At 43.8% G+C, this 17,301-nt stretch overlaps 1 protein-coding gene across 2 annotated transcripts in view; it reads left to right on the plus strand.

Moving 5' to 3' along the window:
• Positions 1-17,301, plus strand: part of sema6bb (sema domain, transmembrane domain (TM), and cytoplasmic domain, (semaphorin) 6Bb) — a 156,940-nt gene that overhangs the window by 4,443 nt on the left and 135,196 nt on the right. Inside the window, exon 1 of one of the 2 annotated variants that reach the window (XM_079640741.1) lies at positions 13,450-13,677. The exons of the other annotated variant lie outside the window; for it this stretch is intronic. The gene's annotated coding sequence lies outside the window, so the exon portion shown is untranslated. Of the gene's footprint in view, positions 1-13,449; positions 13,678-17,301 lie in introns of those variants that run through there. 2 annotated transcript variants of the gene reach the window in all.

The following is a 17,301-nucleotide window of genomic DNA, read 5'->3' on the forward strand; positions in this document are numbered from 1 at the left end:
AGCAGTTTCAAAATGTGTAAAAACAACCCTGATGATGTCCTCTGGGTTATTTCTGGTAACTGAAAGCCATCATTACAAACTGAAGGTATGGAGTTAGAATGAAGTGGGCATTTATGAAGGCAAGGGGTGTCCAATGAAAGACAAAAGTGGGTTGCATTATGGGAAATGGCAGATTTAGTGATTTTGAGGAATTATCCCAGACTAGGTATTGAAAGTCTGGATATCATGGCCTCTGCTGCTTTGATTTGATCATTCTCATCTCTTATAGTCCAATATCTTTGTCAATATGCATGACACAACTGCTGCAGTAGCCCTTTAAATCCACTTTGCCGTTAATATTATGCACTGCTTTACATTAGACTTAAGTGAAAGTCTGAGCTAAGCCATATTACAAAAAGCTACAGCATAGTTTCTCTCTGTTTCTCATCTTTTAATTGCTTAAATGTTGATGCAGATTATTTTGGTTTTAGAAACCTGTTTTCAAAATGGACGTTGGAAATGGAAACGTATTTTGTGGTACCCATAGAAAAAAGAATCCTAAAATTGAATCAATACTGTAAACAAGTTTCCTCAGAACTATTCGTTAGAAAGTGTTTCAAATGAACACAGCGCATACCTCTAGAGGTGAATGAGAAATTGAGATTGCTTTCAATTTACGTGAACAGACCCTTCAACGTCCCTTTGGCTGAAGTTCGCATTGGAGCAATTGAGTCACAAGGGCGAACATTTGAATCTAATTACATTTCAATATTGCACGCATGAACACCTGTGTTTCCGTTCGTCTCTCCTGAGCTTATATCGTTTTGTATTTCTCTGGGTTTTTGCCAAAGCAAGGCAGATGTATTAGAATAGTCCTATGTGGGACCTGAGCTCAAATCTATTGAGCTGCCAGGTCCGGGGGCTCGAGTTGACCTGACACCCGGCCTCTTTTTCTTTTTCTCACATTCTTTCTTTAACATTGCCCCCTGCTTATTTCCCTTCACACATTCAGCCTCCATACCACTGTTCTCCTCATTACCTCTCTTCTCCTGCCTCCCCCCCATGTCCTTCACTTTCCTCTCTTCCGCTTCCCCCCCCCTCGCTCTATCCTTCTCCTCTGGACCTTGATGTCAAGGCCTTTCAGGCGGTGTGGTCTCTGTCTGCAGGCTGTCAGGGCAGGGACCCTGCCCACTGGGACCCTGAATGGGACAAATTGACCGTAACAATGTTCCCACTTAGCATGTGGATTTGGAGAAAGAGAAGGTGAAAATGAGGGCCTGATGATTGAGGAGCAGGCCAGCCACACAAGGGTGAGAGGGGGAGAGGGGGAGAGGGGGAGAGGGGGAGAGGGGGGAGGAGAGCAGGACAACTCAGAAATGTATGAATTTAAGATTTTAAATCACACACCTCGTCTTTTTTCAAATCCTCCATTTACACACCTTCTCTCTCTTTTGTGCGCTCATACGTGCACAAACAGCTTTTCTTGTTATTTTTTGCCCAAGGCTAGTGCCGGAGTTGCCATAGCAGCAGGATAAACACATTTCACTGTGACCCTGGGAACACACACACACACACACACACACACACACACACACACACACACACACACACACACACACACACACACACACACACACCTCGTTCTCAAGGCCTAGATGCCTTCCAGCGGGCTTGATCAGGCCTGGAAGTTGGATCTGCACTAAGGTGCTACCACCGCCTCACAAAGGGTCAAGGATCACCCAGCCCCCTTTTAAAATGCAATAAGGGCAATAGCCCAATGGGACCAACTCCACTTCTAATCACACACCGCTGCTCCCCCATCATCTGCTCTCTCCCTTTTATCTTTTAATCACTTGTTTTTCCATTCCTGATTTCCTTTCACTCTCATCTCTCCGCCTGTTTCACGGCTCTCATACAACCAGTGCAATGCCAAGGAAGCCAGAATAGATGAGAAAGTTCAAAGAAGGAATCCCAATATAGTTAGTAATAAGCACTTCCCTATTTCTTTTAAAACTTCTCTCTTTCTTCTGGTTGATCTCATTGGCAGCCACAGGGTAGCTTCTCCTCAGAGTCCATTGAGTCTATGATTTCAATATTTTTTGTCTTTGCCCTTTAACTGTGACAGATTTTCTTGGAGAAGTTGGGGCGATATCATGTTGCGCGAGCCTGAGGTGGCACAGTATGACAGGAACAAAGAATGCAGCTTCTATCTCCAAAGGCCAAGTGGCTGTTGAATAAAGATGCTTCCCGTTGGTAAAACTGGCATTCCATGTAGGCTTATTGTACCTCCACAGGGAGAGTGTGTGTGTGTGTGTGTGTGTGTGTGTGTGTGTGTGTGTGTGTGTGTGTGTGTGTGTGTGTGTGTGTGTGTGTGTGTGTGTGTGTGTGTGTGTGTGTGTGTGTGTGTGTGTGTGTGTGTGTGTGTGTGTGTGTGTGTGTGTGTGTGTGTGTGTGTGTGTGTGTGTGTGTGTGTGTGTGTGTGTGTGTGTGTGTGTGTGTGTGTGTGTGTGTGTGTGTGTGTGTTATATTTGAATAAGGTAGACGCTGGGGATTCTTCCATTCTCTGTAGCAGTGAAAGAGACATTTCCGTCAGTATGAACTGAATCCGGCTGGCAGCGGACTGTGATTGGTGCTGTGGGAGATGGGATGAAAAGAAGGGTAGAAATGACGGAGACGGACACCAACTTTTTACTTCCTGGACACGGCTAAATTGTGGCTGCGTTCCAAATTGCATTTTTTGTCTTTTGACTTTCTTTTTGTACTGAAGCTCCACTTACAAGTATGTACTGTTGCAAAGAGAACGCATACTATTGGGACATTTCGTAATATGGGCCTTGAACTATGACCCTGTCGCTCCTGTATTTGCTTCTCAAAGGTATTTGGATCTGAATAGCATGCTGGCTTGCATACTACAAAATACCACCAATTGCAGTAGGACATCCTATTTGTTGGCATACTGCACTGTCATGTATGGTTTGATACTAAATATTTTTCTGGCAAACTGAATCATATATGGGAATTGAAACGCACCCTGTGTATGTGAGCTGAATGTTTTTCATGGACTGTTTGCTTGTAATTAAAGAACGTTCTCATTGCTTTCGCTCCCCTTTCTCTCTATCTCTCTCTCTCTCACACACACACACACACACACACACACACACACACACACACACACACACACACACACACACACACACACACACACACACACACACACACACACACACACACACACACACACACACACACACACACACACACACACACACTGTCATGTCTGTGTCGCTCACACTTTTATGATCCGTGTCAGCAGAGTGGCCATTTAACAAGGGAAGCAACTAATGAGGGGCCATGGTCAGGAAGAGACCGTGGATTGGTCCCATATACCACCCGGAATACATGATCTCACACTGCCACTATGAAACACTCACTTGAATAAACCCAAAAACCCAAAAATGAACAAAACAAAAAAGCACAAATAAGTAACAAGCCACTTCACGCCTGGAGCAGCATATTCAACACCAGCACTCACACTGCAATCATATTATTTCCCTCTTCTGACATGATAAAAATAGCAACACTTATTTCTATTATAGTATTCAGGATAGGCTTTACACAGCTCCCGGTTTTATTTCCCATGCCGAGTGGCTGGGATCCCTAAGCAGATAACTAATAAGACTCAGTTTAACTGCTGTTTGGTGAAAAGACATTGCGTGTAGAGGATGCTGGTCATACACATCCTGAATCATTTCCAGCATTAGCGCTGCGTGAATCTGAAGAAATCATGCCTTCTGGGCCAGCATGTTATCCTGCTGCTGTGCTATAGCTGATTCATTTCTTATGGGAACTTCCAGCCCCAATGTCTCTATCCTGTAGTTTTATGGTCGCAGAGATGTTGCAAAAATAAAAGGAGAATGTTCTCATTGGCCGTTGACAGAATTGTTTACGACCGCAGCTGCAGCTTCAGCTATTGTTGCTCGGGTTTTAAGTTTGGGACTGTATTCTTCTGGAAAAAAATGTAAATGTCTGCTCATTTTGCTGCCAAGCAACCACTTGTATTGTGCTTTGAGGTAATTAACAGCTTAATGCGTTCAGTGACCTGGGGGAGTCAGTCGTGCTGAAAAAACTAAAAGAGAACTCTGGCTTGCTGGCACTGGGTGCGGGACAGTTGGCAAAGTGTAAGGACAGAGCAGAGACTGTGACCTGCTGCTGTCTCTCTGCACTCTGTGGGAGTGAAGAGGGAACGTTGAGCTGGAGCGGCGAGAAAGAGCAGCGACATGTTGATGGGTGAAGCTGAACTGTAAGGTAATGGGGGAAAGTAAAGAGGCCTGGAGCTTAAAGAAGGCTGGGAAATAGTGGAAGAGTCTTAGAGGGAGGGTTGATCAGCCTCTGCTGCTGTTGGGAAGTGGGTCCTTGAACGAATTCGCCTAAATGAACAGCTCAGAAGCACCAATTAATGTACAGCCTCGCTGTGGGTCTCTGCTGTGTTGAATCAAAGAAGCCTTGCTGTGCGGTGCGTCTGCTCATCTCCTAAGCATGTGTGTGTGCTCTCACATTCACACTCACACCCCCCCCCCCCCCCCCCCCACACACACACACATAGGGGATTTTAGCCAAGAAGCTCGAGCCAATATGTGAGAGATGAAATGAAAGTAGCGTGGAGCTAAAAGCTGAATGTCAAGGTTAAAGAACAATAGGATGGTGATTTGGACTTTGTGAATCAGTGGTGAAAGGATGAAGGGAAGGTGACGTTTGATGAGAAGATGAAATAAGGAGTGGAGGAGGGAGAGTGTGTTCTTCAAGGGTGGGAATCACAGAATCTGACCCATCTGGAGGCAACAGGTCTGGTGACAGCAGGCGGGTTCCCAATCCAAGTATCACAGCCGCCAGCCAAGGTCTCTGCATATCCAAGACCTGTGAAGACCCAGCCAATCCCCCGGCAGTCTGGAACAAACCACTTCAATATGACAGATATGCCTGTTTGTTATGCTGGCGTGTGGATTATAATTGTACAAATTGAAAGTGGATGGCGTATATTAGCGTTGCTGTCAGAGATCAGTGGATTCGGTGAGGTTGGTAGACGCTCTGTATACCGAGCAGTTATGTGGAAATGATAGAAAAGGATTTAGGTTTCTCCACATTAAATCTGTTAATGCAGTACATTATGTCGCGGGCTGAATTCATTAACATTAATTTCTCTTCATACAAAAAGGGGTAACAATAGCAGTCACAAACCAATAAGCCACAAAAGCAGAAAAAATAATTGATATCCTACACACATAACAGCCACTTCTAAAGCCTGCGTGCTGTTACAATAGAGCTGTTGATTGGCAAGTCCTCTGTACCGGGGGTTTTCTCTGGTTGCTGTGCATTCAGAATACCATAGCTAGCGTGTCCACAGTAGCTAGTGGGTCATTCGTATTTGCATGTAAATGTTTTTCACCCCTTGGCTTGGCTGGTGGGGCAATCAGAAAGGCTCTCTGTCTGCATCACTAAGAGGGAGGCTGCAATGACTGACTGTGACATTCAGAGCTCAGGCCAGGCTTCACCCTTTGCTTTCATTCGCTTGTTCGCTCACACGTCCGTTTCTGTGGGAAGGAGAAGGCTAAAGACAGGAAAGGGTGTTTTTTTTGTGTTCATGTGATATCTCGTCAGTAGTTTCTTTAGTGTGTATTCACAGTCCCTTTCTTAACGTCTTTATTCGCTCTAAACATGAGAATCAGACCATGTTATCCCACATCCTCCTACCTCATCATCCCGTCCACGGAGCCTAAGCTTGGCCACATCCGGCGTGCCATGGCGCCACCGAGATTCCCGGACCCGCATGACACACACAGACGCTGCCACACACACACCTCCCACATGGCGATGATGGATACATGTGCAAAACACGTATTTGCGCGATGGAGGAGTGTTTGTGCTTGACTCATGTAGCACATCGCAGGCTTTGGCAGTCTATCAGGCATTTATCGGCCTCTGTCATCTGATGAAACATGGTCCTTAAGGTCTCTGAGCTCCACCAGCTTGTTTATTCTGCAGATTGAGCGGACGTTTGGGGACTCTGAAACTCATGAGGGATTCAATGTTTTGAATGAAAAATGTCAGCAAGGAAATGCGGGTATTAGTGAGTGAAGCCAAGAGGCCTTAGGAATCAAAATACTCACTTCCCTCACTGTAGGAATGTGTGTTTATGCCATGGATATGTCCATTTAACTGACGTTATTTTAAACATGTCTGTTAAGGCAACCACAATGCTCCACTGTGGAGTAATCCTACTCCATTTGGTGCTCATATCCCTCCCAACACTGATGTATGCAGCACATCCTGCATCTTTGTCTGTGTATGTAACCTTGTCTCTGCCATTGTGGGAAGTTGTGTGTATACACATTCTAAATAAACACAAAAACTATTTTAAAAGTTTCCAATTTCTAGTTTATTCTGGTGTGCGTTTGATGTGACAACACTTCAAACGATTCCTGTAATCCTCGTCTTTGACATTCGAGCGCTCGATTGTTGTATCCCAATTATAAGATGTTACTGTACGGTTTGACTGCTTCTAAACGGAAACTTTGGTTTGTTGCTGTCATCGTGGTATTTACTGTTGTTGAGTATTGACCGCTTTTGGATGAGAAACGTTGGCTCATGATGAGACTAAATTGTCTGCATATTGTCCATTTAATTATACAGAAATGGCCAAAGCCCTGGTTCTATTTGGCTTTTTTTTGGGCTCACATTCTACTTATTTTACCTCCTTATCAGTAACATGTCCCTCAACATGTGACCCTTGAAGCTACTGCTCCTTTTGACCATGTTCTTACCTTGCCACTTCATAACTGTGCTCCCTCAACGCCCTGTTGTGAGCATCAACACGCAGCTCACTTGTTACCTGCTGTGGCGGCTTTAACCTTTTCAACAATTATCCGCTTGCTCCTTATAAATAGCCTTGCTTGTTCTGTCTGTTTCATTTCAAAACCAACCACGCTCTCCCCTTGGCTCTCAGTAGTAGTACAGGGAAACTCGATCCCAGAGTCTAAGCCCAAGTAATAAACAAGATAGAAAATGCCTTGAGAGCTAGCTGTTGAGATATGTCATGTACCATGATACATTAAGGGTGCTGTCACAAGGGGGAAAGCATTGATTGGATTTTGCTTTTTAAACTGCATGAAGGTTGAAGAAGAAAAGCTATAAAAGCCATCTTGTTGCTGTAATAGCAAATATTAGACTCCCTCAGCTAAAAAACCCAAATCAGAATAGACTTTCATAATGGCATACTGCTTTCCCAGCATGCTGCTAACTCGTAAAGGAGCTCAGATTTTACATTTTTGATGAGTCATTGAGTGCGATTTTAATTGCTCTACCCTATAGGGGCGAGCTGAAGGCTAAGTTACAGAAACACTGATGTGTACTGAATGTTAAAGATGGCAGCTTTTCTTGAGCGAGGATTTGTTTGGTGTCATGGCTTGCCTGGAGACACTCCTCCCTGGTGGACAGTCTTTATTTCTTTATTTTTCCACTCTTTCTCTCAATGTTTTGGCTCAGCCCGGTTCACCTGGCATGGAGATCCTCTCTGCTGTCATCAGCACCATTAACGGCCACAACAAAGTAGCTTTGAAGCTCTGCAGGGCTTAGTCCGTAATAGTAGCTCACAGTATAATGGAGGTAAAGCTCCGGGGCTCCACTGTTTGCTCCTTTCGTTCACATTTCTGCCCTTTCACAAGATACGGCTCTAAAAAACCTGGACCAATTACTCTGCCTGTTTGTTCGTCTACCTTTCTAACTGCCTCTCACCTCACATTAAAGGTTACGTTGACAAATACAGCAAAAACAATCATAACTGTACAGGGTAAATGAAGCTGATGCACAACGGTGAAAAACCATCTCTCTCTGGAGCTCATTACAAGATGACACAGGTAACCACTGCTGGAAGCTCAGCGTTCATTGCTGTCTCTTCTGTTAATTGGACGCAATTTGTTAATTTCCTTTCCCGCTTTTTAAATCTAAATCAGATGTTTAATTTACAGTCTTGCCGGTTCAGAACATCTTCATCTCTGTCTCTGTCTTTCTCTGCTCGTGTCTCCATGGTTTCCTCTGTTTGTTTAGTAGTCAAGTGGGCAAGGTTTTGTGTGTCAGTGTGTGTCTGTGTGTGTGTGCGCCCCTGGCTGTGTGTGTAAGTTAGGTGGGTAGGTTAATAAAACAGTGTTTTCTGCCTGGTCTGGCATTAATTCAATGCGGCCTGTGAAAATGTGAAGGGGATTATTTGTCTGGCAGTCTGTCCATAGAAGAGAAGCTACTGCGAGGAGCCTCATCAATATAATAACACTCCTCGGTTAGAACACATTCAATATGTGACACACACATAGATACCTAATACCCGCCTTGCTAGACCCTCCACAGCCACCTCGCTTCCTATTTATATTTTTTGTTAGTTTAACAAAATTCACAAAAAGCTAAGAGTCAGAGCTGATTATGCTCTCTGCAGTCCCTTTCAGCTCAGCATTCCTTCGCCATTGTCAAGTCGGTTCCCCGTAGCTGATAAGACATAATTGCCAGTGTGGCAGTTGACTTGCTTTTTCCTTGAGAGTTGCCATCCAGGCTGAAGCGGGCTTTGAGACTCTTTTTGTTCCAGCAAAAACTCTACATCAATATATTTGTCTGCAGGTGGGGAGATTTCGTTTGCATCTGATAATTCCTTTTTCACTCCTGAAATTAGTTTCTCTCTCTTGAGGCTAACGTGCAGAAGCAAAATTACAAATGAGCGAGGATTACAAATGTAAAAAGTGTGAAACAGAACAGATAGGGGAATAAGTGGTGTGTGTGTGTGTGTGTGTGTGTGTGTGTGTGTGTGTGTGTGTGTGTGTGTGTGTGTGTGTGTGTGTGTGTGTGTGTGTGTGTGTGTGTGTGTGTGTGTGTGTGTGTGTGTGTGTGTGTGTGTGTGTGTGTGTGTGTGTGTGTGTGTGTGTGTGTGTGTGTGTGTGTGTGTGTGTGTGTGTGTGTGTGTGTGTGTGTGTGTGTGTGTGTGTGTGTGTGTGTGTGTGTGTGTGTGTGTGTAGGCCTTTCTACTTGCAATCAAGGACTCTTGCTGGGTAACTCACCTGATTGAAATGAATAGATTCCTGGATAGGGGATAACAGAGGAGTGTGGGGTGTGTGGAGTGGCAACCAGAGGACTCATCAGTAATCACACACACGTGCACAAAACACACACACACACACACACACACACACACACACACACACACACACACACACACACACACACACACACACACACACACACACAGTCTGACTCATTAAAGCACCTTAGCACCTCTGGCTACACCAGGAAGCGAGCCAATCCAAAAACTGAAGCTAAGAGGGGAGGCTCACCTGGGCCACCCTGCTAGATGGAGGGGTAAAGCTCAGCCTCTGGCAATATTTAGGCGTTACTCATTAGCATCCATGCACAAGCTGACAAAGAGCCCAGAGAGGAAGGGAAAGAACAAGACCAGTCGAACTGAATAAAGATAATGCACCGAAGCCTCAGCACGCACACTAGCATGCAAACAGCCGGGCGTAAAAGCTGCTCAGCTAACAACCGCTGATGTGTTCACAGAGGAGCTGATATTTAGTTAGACTTAAGGCTTAGGAGTGCCTGTGTAAGTGGATGTAGAGATCTTAAAGCAGAACACTCTCCCTGAGCCAGGCAGCAGTGTATTTTGGTGAACCAGATTTCCTTCATCTGAGTACCAGGGGACACAGACACACAGGGGAGGCTAGTCGTTATAGAAATAGCCATAGAGTTTTTGATCATAAACACTACTCCTGAAACTCTAAGAGTGTTTGTAGCCATTTTTCAACCCCCCCACGACGGCTTGCATCAGCATAACTATCAGAGCGCTGTATTGATTGTGTCAACGCGTTTTCAGAGGCAAAATATTGTTATTTAGTCCGTGTGCACGTCAGGACATTTTGTTATTGTTGTTAGGCAAATCAGTAGCCTTGCTCAGGAAAGTGGGGTTGCTTATTTTTTAAGACTCAGCAAGTGTGCAGCCAAGGCAGTTTCTCTTCCAAGGCCTCCAGAGAGTGAACCCTGAGGACCTGGGCTAATTCTTCTGCATCACATTACCATTCTCATTAATGTGACTGATTATACACTTAGAATGAGTGAGCCACAGTCGTGAGCCAACCGGCCAAAGTGTTTACTGGTACATAAGTGTGAAAAATCTGGATGCCCACTCGTGTTGAGTCATTTTGGGTCTTACATCACTCTGACGGCTGCGCACAGACCTTTGACATCTCATTCTTTGACGTGAATGCATTTCCATCTTATTTAGACGGTGATTTATTATGTGAGGCTGCGTTTTGTGTCGGTGTTTGATTACGAATGAGAACATTTGCCGAGGTTAGAGCTAACTGCATGTTTTCGTTGGTTTTGATCACACACTTAATTAACCTTTCTTGGCTTTCTGTTGAACTGTGTTGGCCGTTATGTAACTGAGTTTACATGCCATTGAAAAGTACCAGCATAACCTGTTTTGAAAAGGTTGTTATATATTTTGTTAATAAGCAAGCAAGAAGATCAATACAGGTTTTTGTAAGAAAAGAAGCAGTAGTTGTTTTATAGTTAATCATCTTTCTTCTTGTATATTGCTCGAGGGGTTTTTAAAAATGCACACAATAACTCTGACTCAGGAGGGAAAATATATGTAAACAAGAAAACAACAGTCTTATTCTTCTCAGTGCACTAAGTGGTGACCCTGAATGAGTTAAAAAAGTAATAAGACCTAATGTATGAGCAATTTCGGTGATAATTAGATGTTGTGCACAGACTGTTTAAAATGCAGACAGACTTCAGAGGATAGAAAAACACAACCCCCCCCCCCCCAGAGTCATCGCACAGTCCCGGCTATAGCCATTATGTGTTTCATTACAACTGGAACACAAAATAAACACTCTGTTATTTCAGAAAATGTGCTCTCTTTAAATCCCCTCAGAATAGCAAAATGGAAATAGTCCTGGCCTCTGACTTTTGCTGTGTTTTGATGGCATTTCTAATCAGCATACTCCTTTATGAAGACCCCCCCCCCCCCCTAGTTCCATCTATTAACTCAGGGGTGTCAAACTCAAGGCCCGGGGGCCAAATCCGGCCCGCGACCTAATTTGATGTGGCCCGCAAGAGCTTGCAAAGAATATAATATACAATACAATTGGTGTAATTGTTGAATATTTACTTTCAATTATTTGCCCTAGACTTTTGCTTTCAGACGTAGTTATTTAGGAAGATATATTACCAGAACTGATAATAATCCAATGCAGGGCCAACAATGTAATATAATACATTATTTAATATATATTATATATTTACATATGTATATTTATATATCATTAAAATGACAACCGACCCTTTGAGTGCAACCATAATGCTGATGTGGCCCGGGATGAAATTGAGTTTGACACCCCTGTTGAACGGAGATCCCATCTGCTCCATTCGGTTCATGTCAATCTTTGTTTATGCAGGGACACTCTTTGGAGGAAGAGTCAAGTTAACAAGTTGAAAACACAAGACTCTCCAGAGCCAAAAAATCACAATACAATAAAGAAAAAGCAGAGAAGTGTATTAAAAGATAATAATACTAGCAATAGTTTAATCATGCCCTGAATTAGTTTTCTGAAGCGGCACATACTACCCAGAATATAAAGCATTACAGATATTTTATTCCAGGAAGAGGAAGTAAATGGCCCAGGATCTAATGTAATGGTGTGTGAAATGCAGTCTGGCATTTTTTCTCTGAAATAATAGTATATAAAAGTCCTTGCTTCGGATGGATGATGCCTTTAGTGAGAGAGATCTGATAGTATAAGATCAGGTTCGATCACCATCAGGCAGCACTCCCAAAGTTATATTTATAAATTAGAAACAATGACAAATTGAATGGGGAAACAATAGAAACTAAGATGTCACCGCGATACCTTTCCCATATAGTAATATTCACACTCAACATACTGTATGGAGAGCCGATGTACTGAGAGCTTGACTAATCTCCATCTATAACACATATTTCAAAATAACAGTAGGGTACGTTAGGTATGCTAGTAAGCAAACAATGTTAAGCATATTCTCATAGGTACATTCAACTCAACTTGTATTTGACTTACAATATTTAAAATAACCAATAATTAGGAGGTCTGAAAAAACTAGAAATTGACATAAAATGACATATTTATCTGTCTTCATTCAAAAGGTGATTTTATGAGCCGTATGTAAGGTGTTACAGGTGCTACAGAGTAAACTGGAATATAAATAATCACAATATTTATGTCTAATAAGATATCTTGTGTATATATTATTGTGATTTACTTTAGCTAAATCGTGCTAAATTAGGTCAAAAACAGTCATTCCAGCAATCGAAATATGCAGACTTAACTAATCCTCCAAGATCTTTTATTCCACCTATTGCCAATGCTCTATTGCCAATGGATGTGTTTTAAGATATCATGCAATGTTTTTTGTGTTTGTTGATTGTTATGTAACTACCTACCTAAGGACTAGATGGAAATGATCTATTAGCTAAAATCTGGCATAATTCATCTCTTCTCTTTTCTGAGATTAATGTATTTGTATGCATGGTCCTTGTTGAAATGAGTACATAATAATAAAGAATTGTGGTTGCACAAATTTGGTTTAACTTAACTGAACACAAATCCTGGACGGTTCAATGGTTTGCGTAGCTGCTTAGGAAAGTGCAAACAAACTGAAACAAACTGAACTGAATGTCTTTTCTCTATTCAATGTCTTTGTGCTGTTTGGTGTGGAAGTAGGGTAAGAATCAGACACAATCCTGCACACTGACAGTCCTTTCCTCTTATGTCATTGTATTACTGCCCTCTGTCTTCCCCACTATTGACCTGACTGACCCCCCGGGCTATCAGAAACAATTACCTAGATTGTGTCAATAGAGTCAGTGAGCAGGTCAAGGCATCAGTATCACCGTCTCAGGTCAGTGACAGTGAATGAGGGGTAATGGTCTTAACTTACGAACTCCTGTGTGTGAGTTCAACTGGAAGAAAAACGTCTCGGCCCGAGAAGCTGTGTGCCTCTCCACAGGGACCTTTGTACCAAGCTGAGCAGAGTGCTGCCTTTAGAAGAAACAAGACCCAGTGTGTGTCTCTACTTGTGTGTATGGGTTTGTGTTACAGCAGAGATTTTTACCCCACTGCCCAGCTGACCTGGAGTTTATCCAAAGGCCATACTACGACAAGCTTCCTGTCTCTTTTCCTCTTTTGTCTCTCTGGGCGTCGGCAGTGGAACTAAAAGAGCCTGGGTCACTTCCAGAATGATTTCCGTTGCCGCGTAAGTACCTGCTTGAAGAACGCAACTTGGTACATGCCAGGAAAGGAAAGGAATAAATGAGTCAAGAGTGAGTGCTTGAAGTGGGCCAATCGAAGTTTGTTTGGAGGAAGACTGCGGTCGCCTCTTGCCAATGCCCAGCAGGGCCGATTGAAGGATTTGGAGCAGCGAAAGAGAACAGCATGAGGTGAAGGAGAATAAGCTAGAACAAATGAGGAAGATTTGGATGAAGATTGATGCTACTCTCCGTGGCCAAAACGGGAATAAAGTGGATCTTTTTTTAACAAGTGAGGCCACACGACTACAGCAGAAGATGAAGGCAGACGAGGCTTAAGAACCTTCATTGAATTAGAATGAAGAATTGAGAAAACGGTGAGCGTGGGGATAAAGAAAACAAGAGCTAAGGGGAAAGCAATGTTCCCCCTTTGCATGTTTGTAATTGTTTCGGCGTGTGCATGTTCTACCCCTGTTGCTTTTGCAATTATCATCTCAAGACCAGGGGCGGTCTCCCTGCAGTGGAGCGCTGGAGACACTTGGGTGGCTCGATGGAGTTTGGCTCCTAGCGGCTCAGAGAGGACCTAGAGAAACCACTTAGTTAATTAACCAAAAAGACTAAAACTGACTCTCCAGGCTGATAAACAGGAATGATTTGAACGTCTCCCCTCTTGAGAGAGACTCGGGAGACAGAAATCTTGCAGGTAGTTTCAGGCTGTTTGCTTTTCTCGCAGCAACAAAGGCTGAATCTTATCGGACGAGGGAGAAACGAAAGGAGGTTTGGGCATTTGAAGTTTCTTGTTATTGTTGTGGAAGGATGAATCGACGTTATCATTCAAAGTCACAGCATTCACTTTCTGTGCCTTCACTCTTTGTTACACGTCTAACATATTTCCTGTCATTTATGGACATTTTTCTCCACGCTGTGAATTTATGAGACTCCCCGCAGCCTCTGTCTTTCCTATTTCCAGGAAAATTGTGATTAAACCGACAAAATGTACCCTTGTTCATGTGTGTAATCACCTCAACATTCACGTGTTTCTTTCAGCGTGTTAGTGTGTGCGCTGGGAGATGTTGGAAATGTTGATGAGTACGGGTAAATAAACGATACAGGAGCGTTGGCAGACAACGCATGCTGGGTTCTTGTAAACCAAGTGGGGGAAATGATTAACATCCGCCCGTCCCCACGCGAACCTCCGACCGCTTCCCCTCCGCCTCATTTGTTCTCACTGTCAGTCTGGGGACCTCATTTTCATCGCCAAAACGGAAAGGCGGTGTATAATTGTTTTAAAGGAAACGCTTTGTCTCAATCTTTTTAACATTTTTCTAACTTAATTACTATCTCCATTCTTCATAGTGATTTCCTTAAATTGGCTCTCTCCCTGCCACAGTGTCGGCAAATTAGGAGCATGATATGCCAAACGTTGTCTACCTGCTATGATTTATCTGTCTGCATATCTCCTCCTCTCCCCAGCAGTATTTTTCACTAGATTTAGCTTCCTGGGGTTTTTGGTAGACAGATTATGCCGTGACCACTGAGTCGGGAGTGACTGCTCGGTCACTGCTGACTCCAGCACACAACCTGCAGAGTTTGCAGACATCCTATGACCCCTCATCTGTTTGCGGCTGTGCGCAATTCCCCCTGTACATATCGCCTGCACCCTGTGCCCTGACATTTTAGCTTTGCCCTCCTATTTGCCCTGTCCGTTCTCATTATGGAACCGCATCCATTGCTGTCACAATGGCTCTTTCAGACGGTCTAGCAGCTTCTGCCCTTGCTGCTGCGCTCCGGCATCATTATGTGTGCTCTCTCCTGCTTTAATCACCGCCTGTACACTTTTTATTGTCCTCCCTCTTTCCTTCCCTCCTCATTCTGCCCCTTCGCTTCTCCACATTCATGCATCTTTTGCCACGTTGGCCGACAATGCCCCTCTGTTCTAAAACACCACCGCTTTGCTCTCACTTCAGATGTTCAGCTCCTGCCGGCGTGACTGCGGTGTGTGTCAGCAGATCTAAACATTTCCCTTCATTAGACCGGGTCTTGTTGTGGCTGCTCTGCAAATTGGCCTTATAGTAAAGCAGGCTGTGTTGTTCATTGAGCTGCCATGTCAGTAATAGTTGCCTGGCACCGGCTTTTGTGCCCCTCAAAGGTAATTGCTACCGAGGGGATTAACTAATGATACGACAAGGGTGCATGCATGGGCTTGCCATCCGTCATCCATCTGAATGCACAAAAAGGATCTCCTGTGAAGTGAGAGGTGTCGTTATTGTGACATTTCCTATGTAAAGAGCTTTGATGTTAATCACCTGGGGAGTCAGACTGTGAGCACAAATGATATTTAGAGCAGGTGAAGTCAAACCATGTTGAAGTTATTATTCTGGCATTGAGGGGAGAACATGGAGAATACATCGCTACTACAAATGTGCACAGAAAAACCGCCACCTCCTCCAGACCTGCTTCCCCTCTCTCACAAAGTTTCCCTCTTGTCCATCTCTGTCTTTGGCTTTCCTCTCTTTCAGCTGTGCATTAAAGTGGCATAAAACAGAGCACAAAGCAGGTCCTCAGAGCCCCTGCACTTGAATGGCTTGATTTCCATTCAGGTAGAGACATAGTGTCTCGGCCTGCCAAGAGTTGTGTCGACAGATCACGGCCTGCCTCTGTAAAGAAAAGTACTGTACACAGTGTGGACTGATAATGAGATCTACTGGGCATCCAACGGTCCTTTCGCTTCTCCTCTGTCACTATCGGCTAGTTCACTTTAGAGACCGGCTCTAAAAAACGCATTAAAAAGGTGTCTTGCCTCTTTTTTCTCACACTCACTCACTCACTCACTCACACTAAGCCATATATCTGCTTACCGGAGCCCTCTGTGAATTATCGCTAAACAGTGAGACGAAAAAGAAAGAGACGGGCACAGAAAGACTATTTGACTCTCCTCCGATCTCCTTTAACTCCATGTCCCCTCACAAACACATCGGAGCATCTGTTGATGGCATCTTGGCCTCTCAGTGGGAGATGAGAGAGGCAGCTAGAGGGTGCTTAACTATAGGACTCCTTCATACTCGCCAAGCACGTATCTCACACACACACACACACACACACACACACACACACACACACACACACACACACACACACACACACACACACACACACACACACACACACACACTCCGAACCACTTAAGCCCCAGTGCAATTTTCTAGTGGAAATGAAAACACTCCAATGGACTTTGACAGGGTGTGAGTACTTTTAAATATTGCACCGTTTCTTCATGAGACGCTTCTCAGGTGATACAAAGACATAAACACCCCTTCGTAGCGTTGAGATGATTTGAGTTTTGGGTGTTTATCTGAATTTGCTCCTCTATTTCAGCTCAATCACAGCTGGGCTGCTCATGCTTGTTTATGGCGCGGCTGCGTTAGCCACCCAGCTAGTTACTGGAAGCTGAAAGCCAAGCTGTTAACAATAGCTGATCTGTTGCGATGCGTGTTTATAGTCTAACTTTAATTGATTTTTGTGTATGCAGTTATGCAGACTCTTCCTGATTGAGTTATAGTAATTGGATTAGAGATACAATCAGGCATTTACTGCACGTTTACCCCAGACAATTAGGAAGTCTCAACTCAGAGAAAGGATTGACTGAATGCAACAAGATTGTAAAAGTATTTAAGTTAGAAGCCGCCTCCTGATACGATGTTAAATGTGCAACTTTTTCCTACAGGCCACAGCCAACCTAATCGACCTATCAAGCGGAGCCTTTGGTTTAAATCTGCTCACATAATCCGTTGACTGCCTTCTGCATTTCTGCTGCTCTGCATGCATATGAGCTTTTTTATGCTGCTGGGAGACATGTGAGCTTCATTTTGTTATGCTTTGATGCCACTTGTTGCTTTAATGTGACTCCAAATTCCAAGACTTGATGAAACAGATGGATGTAGACAGCGTATCCCTATGCAAAATGTAGCATAGAAACAAGAGCTAGTAGAGTTGCCTCACAG

The sequence above is a fragment of the Notothenia rossii genome (genome assembly GCF_949606895.1).
Source record: "Notothenia rossii genome assembly, chromosome: 1".
Taxonomy (NCBI): Eukaryota; Metazoa; Chordata; class Actinopteri; order Perciformes; family Nototheniidae; genus Notothenia; species Notothenia rossii.